At 36.4% G+C, this 7,170-nt stretch overlaps 1 protein-coding gene across 2 annotated transcripts in view; it reads right to left on the bottom strand.

The window, feature by feature from the left end:
• COL8A1 (collagen type VIII alpha 1 chain) overlaps nucleotides 1–7,170 on the bottom strand; it is a 96,085-nt gene that overhangs the window by 73,957 nt on the left and 14,958 nt on the right. For both annotated transcript variants that reach the window (XM_065062470.1, XM_065062478.1), the window contains exon 2: nucleotides 5,409–5,539. The gene's annotated coding sequence lies outside the window, so the exon portion shown is untranslated. The remainder of the gene's footprint in view (nucleotides 1–5,408; nucleotides 5,540–7,170) is intronic.

The raw sequence follows: 7,170 nt of genomic DNA, 5'->3' as shown, positions 1-7,170 counted from the left end.
TATTTCCATTATGGAACTGCACTTGTATGTGTTACTATGTGTAAACCTGTATAGTGTGGTCACAGCTGGGCTATCTCAGGTACTCACATCCAGTCTGTGCCTACAGTGATCCCATCAGCTCAGGAAAAAATGAGCATATTTTTCCATGGTCAATGTGAAAAGAGTTATTACTGTTAGCTCACTGCATTGTAAAGAACTTTTAGCACCATGTGTTCCTGCTGGCAGCCTGGTCACATAAAGCTAGAATAAAAGTCATTGCTCTTTACTATATAAATGCTTAGAACTTCAAGATTGCTGTTTCAAAAGTATTTTGGGGTGGAAAGGATAAAAGGAACTAGGAAACACCCTAAAATGGCCTTAGTAGAAATTAATTTCGTGTATCAGAGTTATCTGTAGAGATCTGTAGCCATAAAAAAATCTCCAATCCTTTCTATGGTACAAATACTGATTTTTTTCTTTCTTTTTTTTTTTTTTTTTTTTAAACATTCCTATTTACATTTTCCAGTTAATATATTTGAAGTATTTACTAATATCAATGCAGATATCATGGTTGGTTGGAAGACACCCTGAAGATCATCAAGTCCAATCATAACCCATAACCTAACTCTAGCACTAAACCATGTCCCTAAGAATCTCATCTATATGTCTTTTAAGCACCTCCAGGGATAGTGACTCAGCCACTTCCCTGGGCAGCCTGTTCCAGTGCTTCCAACTCTTTATCATTAAGAAATTTTTCCTAATATCCAATCTGAACCTCCCTTGGTGCAACTTTGAGGCCATTTCTTGTCCTATCACTTGCTACTTGGGGGAAGAGACCAACACCCTCCATGCTACAACCTCCTTTCAGGTAGTTGCAGACAGCGATAAGGTCTCCCCTCAGCCTCCTTTTCTCCAGGCTGAACAGCCACAGTTCCCTTAGCCGCTCCTTATCAGACTTGTGCTCCAGGTCCCTCACCTGCTTCATCACCCTTCTCTGAACTCTCTCTGGCGCCTCAATGCCTTGCCTGTAGTGAGGGGCCCTGTTGTAGCCGGTTATTAAAAACATAGTGGTTTTTATTTAAAAAAAAAAAAAAGTACTCCTTTGTTTATAATCATTATGTTACATGTAATTAACTTATTAATATCACAAACACATCAGGTTAGTAAGTTGGAAATGATTCATAAAAGTTAGATCTGTTGTCAGATTTGGGATACATGTCCTTCACTTTGTTAAACAAAACCATCACACCATCACCTTTCCCAGCGTACCTTGCCTCACATTCTCACAACAGAAGGGGGAAAAAAATAAACCAAAATCCCAAAACAAAAACCAAACCAAACAAATCTACACAACAAAGAATGGTATTTGTTTAACTATGCCAATGAAAACTCATTTAGGACATATTTTTCTTCTCTTGATTCATGTTTTTCAGTGTCTCCCTGTCTCCTTTTCTGTCCGAAGCTGAAAAACTGCTTTTCTTAAAATTGATGTGGAGGCTGTATGTGTTTTGAACCTTTTCTTTTCCTCTGTCTTATTTGTATGGAATGTGAGTTTGACAGAGCTGGAATAACAGAGGTAGAAATGTCTCTTAAAAATCTGCTTCATATTTAAATTTTGTGTATGGACTTGTCTGTAATCCTCCCAGAAATCCTCTGTGAGTAGGTAAGTGTAATTTGTCTCGTTTTAGATAGGTAAGCATAGAAGTGGAAAAGCTACATAACTGTAAAAACAGAAAAACAGACAGATGGTCTCTAATCTTTGACATGAAAAAGGAGGAAGGGGGTGGTGGTGCTGGAACTAAAAAAAAAAAAAAAAAAAAAAAAAAAAGCCAGAAAACCTATCAGGTTTACTACCAAGTTTATCCAGGGAAAAGTTTTGATGATTCACAAGTGGCTCTTGAGCTGCCAGTCTTTTCGCTCTGCTTGCTGTGCATGTAGTGCTGCCCATCACCTGTTCTTAATTATAACATCCCATAAATCTAGTGTTAGAAGACTAGCAGTGAGACACGGTGCCTGAACTGGCTTAATGGACACTCTAGGAAAAAAATAATTTTTCAAGAGTTTATTCCTGGATGAGCTTCTATGAACCTGGCATTGTCATGAACTGATATTTCTATTAAGAAAAACAGCAGTGGATGCCTTTAAACAAATAAGGCCCTGGCTTTATACAACCATTGTGGTTTCAAGCACCGTATCAAAAAACACCGTGATGGGAAGCTATCATTTAATAAATCAAAATAGCTTGCTTGGTAATAAATATTTTTCTTAGAAACCACAATATTCTCTTTCTTACAGATCATATGACTTCCCAGTTCCTGCATTTTTTTACGTTAATGGAGTAACAAAGGAACGTGGGAAATAACGGAACATGGTGAAATCATCCAGTTTAGCTGTGTTTACTCTGCACTTAAAAAATTAAAATGTGTGATTCTAGGCATAGGTGATCAAATTCTTCCCTTTTTCAGGTAGCCACAATTTAGCCAAACTGTGTAGTGCTACCTTTCTGAAATGAGGAAGGAGTTTAGTTTTGACTAGATTACTTCAATTTCATTTCTCAGCTTTATATTCTACGGTGTGGTGAGCAATGTTTCTATCTCAGAGTACGGGGAAATAGTTTCTTGTCTATTGAGCATTAAAAAACCACAACAAACCATAAAAAAAGCCATGAATCATTGCTATTGACCATGTATTTTATGTTAGTTGCTGTTAACTTCCACTTAATAGATCCACCTTTGTAGTAAGCAGTAAGAAAGACAATATTAAAAAAAAAAAATCAAAGAGAGGAAATATACAAAGATTTATGTGTGACAGGACTCTAAATCCAGATTTGGCCTAGATACAAGTTCTGTAAAGGCACATGCACATGAATAACTTCTATAAGAAATATACTGTTGCATTTACACAGAAGTATTCTCACATGTAGAATAACTTGCTGACATAAAATACCAAACTGACTGGGAACTTTCTATTGGCACTACAGAAAACTATAAGTTGGTCTAAAATATTTAGTGACAGGCTGTTAAAAGCATTTATGCACTTGCATGCTGGAATGTATTTGTATATGAAATCATACACAAGTTTCCCTTAAAGAATACAAGCAACAGATACTTCTCCTGTAAATAATATTGCTCTGTAAAAAGTCCTTCAAGCTTTCTAATATCTACTAAGAATATCATAAAAAGTTCATAAAAGTCTGAAGATTCAGCTTGTTTTACTTGAAGCCCTTTTACAGTGCCCTTCTCAGGTAAAAATCAGTATATTCTTCCATTTATTTGTTCCACAATTACTCAGTATTCCATAGTAAGAATTTTTGTGTTCCTGGGTGTGAGATTATTTTTATAATGAACTGCAATGTGGGTATGAATAGATTTATATAGCTTCAATGACTTATTGGCTATGCTTGCGAATAAAAATATGGTTTTGATTATCCTTAAAACTCCTGATTCAACCTACTTTGGGAAAGTTGAACTACACTGGTTTTTGCTGTTCACATGACACACTGTGCATTCTAGCTGAGAGCCAAGGTACAATACAGTGGACTTGCATCAAAAGAGAAATTGTTGCAGCAAACCTTGATTGGAAGCTGAAATGTAACTTAAGGAATATTAATAACAGAAAGGTTTTGAAAATGGAGTTCTGGTTTTACGCAAATATTTCTCAGTGTTTCAAAATGATAGTTTAGGAGACAGGACAGAAAATGCTGAAAGTATGCAGGAAATGTGATGAATCCTTAAAAAGAAAAAAAAAAAATCAGAGTAATGTTTGTTTAACAGGCAGGCTTTAAATAACATCAAAGAATTATGTGCCACGTTGGTTGCTGTCTTGTAACAGAATTCAATTACTTTGAAAGCAAATGTGGAGCCCGAGGCAGCTTTGTTACATTTACTAATAAGAATGTATCTATCATCAAGCTGATCTTCCTGTGCACCTCTCTATTTTTTTCTTTGCCCGTTGTCTTCAATGGTGATTATATAATAACCCACTTATAAATCCTATCTAAAGCAATTAATTATTTACACTAGCTGTTTTTTTCTCATTCAGCTGTATTGGTGTGCATTTCTAGAAGATTTTTTTTTAATGGGGGAGAAAAGGAAGCTACCAAGTAAACCTGTAGCTTCTTCAAGATTCATGTTAACATACTGTGAATGATGTGCAATTCTGCTAGGACAGTAGACAGAAAACTGACAGTATCTTGATTACTGATATGCCAGGAAAGGATGTGATACATTAAAGCCATGCGAGGGCAGAAAACTTTCTGAAAATGTTGTCTTTGTACCTTAGTTCAGAAGTTAATTGCATCTCTGCAGCCTTATGGGCCAGTGGCCAGCCTTGACCCCACTGTTTTTTATGTTTGTTTGTTTGTTTTTGTTTTTAAAATACAATTCTGCAACTGACTGCCTCCCTGTCTGCATCCTAAGTTACACATTCCTATAACGTACTGTGACTACATCAGGCCTGTACTGTGTGCAGTTCTCTTCTTGAGGGAAAACATGACACTATTAACCAGTGACTGATAGGCTTTCATAAATGCAGTTTTTCACGCCGAGTGAATAATATTTATGAAGTAGCCTACTGTATGGATGCCCATCCCGCCAAGGAGAAACTTATCTCAATGTGTGTCTGAAAAGCAGTTGATGTCCCCAGCAGAGCCTGCCTCTATTGGCATAATACACTGACATCTTCTGGCGTTGTGAATGTAGAAGCTCTGTCCTCATCTCTGTCTTGGGGCTGATATTTTCTTGTAGTTTCTAGCCTTTGTCTGTTAAGGTTTGACAAGATATATCCTTTTCAATGGCCATAATTTTCCCCAGGAAATGAAACTTTGAAAGACTTGTTAACTGCATTGTTTCAACATTAGACTCTTGCAGTAGTTATGCTCTCTGTCCTCAATGACTTTAGCTCTTAATGCAATGCAGCAAAGAAAGAAGTCTCTGACATATCCATAATGGTTGTATGTTAGTCTTTTAACATGCCACGAATCCAGGATATTCCATCTATCATGTCACTGGTCCCTTGATGAAGAAAAAGGACTTGATGCTTGCAATTGCTTTCCAAACCCTGTTCAGTGTAGTCATCTTAAATAATGCGTTCTTGCTAAATTTATGTCAATAAATGGGGCCTGAATCTCCCTGCCTGTTAGCAAAAGCATCAGTTCTCATGTCTTTCACATCAACTGCTTCTATATTGTACAATATAATGTTCTGCTCAGCAATGTTTTTACTGGCAGGGAATGGGGAGGGCGAGGGGGTGGAAGGGCATCTTTTGTAATGCTTTAAAGCATTTTAGGACTGTATAAATGTAACTATTCCTGTATAAGGAATAAATTACATTCAGCCCTTTGAAGGCAACTGAGAAGCTGATGTGGCCCCTGGTGAAAATGAGGTTGACGCTCCTGCTTTAAACAATTAAACTGTTAGGAAGAAAATTACCTCAGCTTAATAGGAGAGTAATTCACTGTACCGATTCTGATATCCAGACTCAACATCCAGTAATGAAGAGATCATAACAGTGCTGAGAATCAAATTTGAAGGATTCTGACAAGCTGCATTTTCTTCTCTTTCTGGAAACAGAAGGGAAGAAAGCAAGTATGTTAATACTCTTCAAAATATGCAGAACAGCAGAAAAATATTTTTTTAAAATTTTCCTTAAATAAATAAGGTACATAAAGTTTATTTTATATTCCTATTTTAATATTTTTTGGATGTAATCAAATGTTAATACATTAAATAAACATGAAACAGTACAGGAAAATTATGTTTAAAACTGTTGCTCAGGTTACAAAGTCACCATGAGGGGCTCACATTTTATTTTATTTTTATGAGTAATATTGTCTGCATTCCCACATTATGCTCGTGTGTAGCTCTATAATTCACAGTAATCTTGAGTTATTTTCTCTTTGGACTACTTTGTATATTATAAAGGATTACTGTTTCTGTTCCTACAAAGCTATTTTTTTTTATCCTCAATGGCAGTCAGTTTCAAGCTTGGTCAGTTTTCAACAAGCAAAAGCTGGAAAAATAAGAGAGAAAGTGGGAATATTTCACTGTACAGTGTAAACTTTTTGGTTTATGACAAAATATCAGAGAACAAATTGCAGCAACCAGAACCTAAAACCTAAGTAGGTTGTTTTATGTTTTTTTTTTCTTGTTCCCCCCCCCGCTCATAAACGAGTAACAGTCGACAGCTCTGGAATGTGCACTCCTCTCCCATGAAAACATTTTTCCGCTCTGCCTTTTCCAAAAATCAAAAGTTCAAAGCTAAACTACTACATGTTATAAAAGAACAAATTTACCATGACACTTAAACAAAGACATGAGTCAGTGTATTCAGCGTTCTTGAGAGAGGAAGGAGTTACATTTCTTGTTAAGGCAAGGTTTGCAGTAAAGACATTATTTTTATAGTTTTATATATCAGCTTATGATTATCCATGTAGATGTTCTGATTTACTGTACAGTTAAGTTTGTAACTCCTGCCTTTTTTTGGTCACTGATTTATTAATGAAGCTTTACAGCATTCCTCCTTAGAAAGCAAAATATTAAGAGCCTCATTATACAAATCAACAAATGCTATCATGACATTAAGACACTTAGTTCAGTATTATTTAAGATACCTGGGAACCTCAGCTGCTGCTCTTTATTCTGGTGGATACTACTTTTGTTCTGGGAGATGGCACAAGTAAAATGAGTGCCATGTATGTTGAGGACAGAGACAAAATGAGACTGCTTTGGACTGCTGCTGGTAAAATAACTTATATCTGGAATAAAAAAGTGTGTGACTTTGTGTCCTCTTAAATGTGAGATGTAGAACACAATACATTAAGCAGCTGAATTGCACTATGTAGTTTTTAAAGCTGTCTAGGAAACTTGGAACACCCTTTCCACTTATTTGGAACAAGTGGCTGACTCATTTGTCTGCCTTGGAAAACCTCTGCTTCTGTTCCCGACTGAAATAAAATGGATATTCTGAAAGTCATTCCTCTTGTACAACAGGAAAGAAGTGCAGAAAGTCACAGAGCCCCTGCTGATATTAAGCCTGGCCATCCCTGAATGTATGGTCTATTTGGAATATGTTGAAGTATGCAGGCTTCTTCTAGGTACTGTAGTAGCTTTCGTGTGTACATTCTTTCAAGCAGATTGATACTGTGGGTACAAATTGGGGCAGCTAGATCAAAGGTCTGCCCTAGATTTGGGA

This window comes from Columba livia, chromosome 1, assembly GCF_036013475.1.
Source record: "Columba livia isolate bColLiv1 breed racing homer chromosome 1, bColLiv1.pat.W.v2, whole genome shotgun sequence".
In the NCBI taxonomy this organism is placed as follows: domain Eukaryota; kingdom Metazoa; phylum Chordata; class Aves; order Columbiformes; family Columbidae; genus Columba; species Columba livia.
This window is presented reverse-complemented; position numbering and strand designations above follow the sequence as displayed.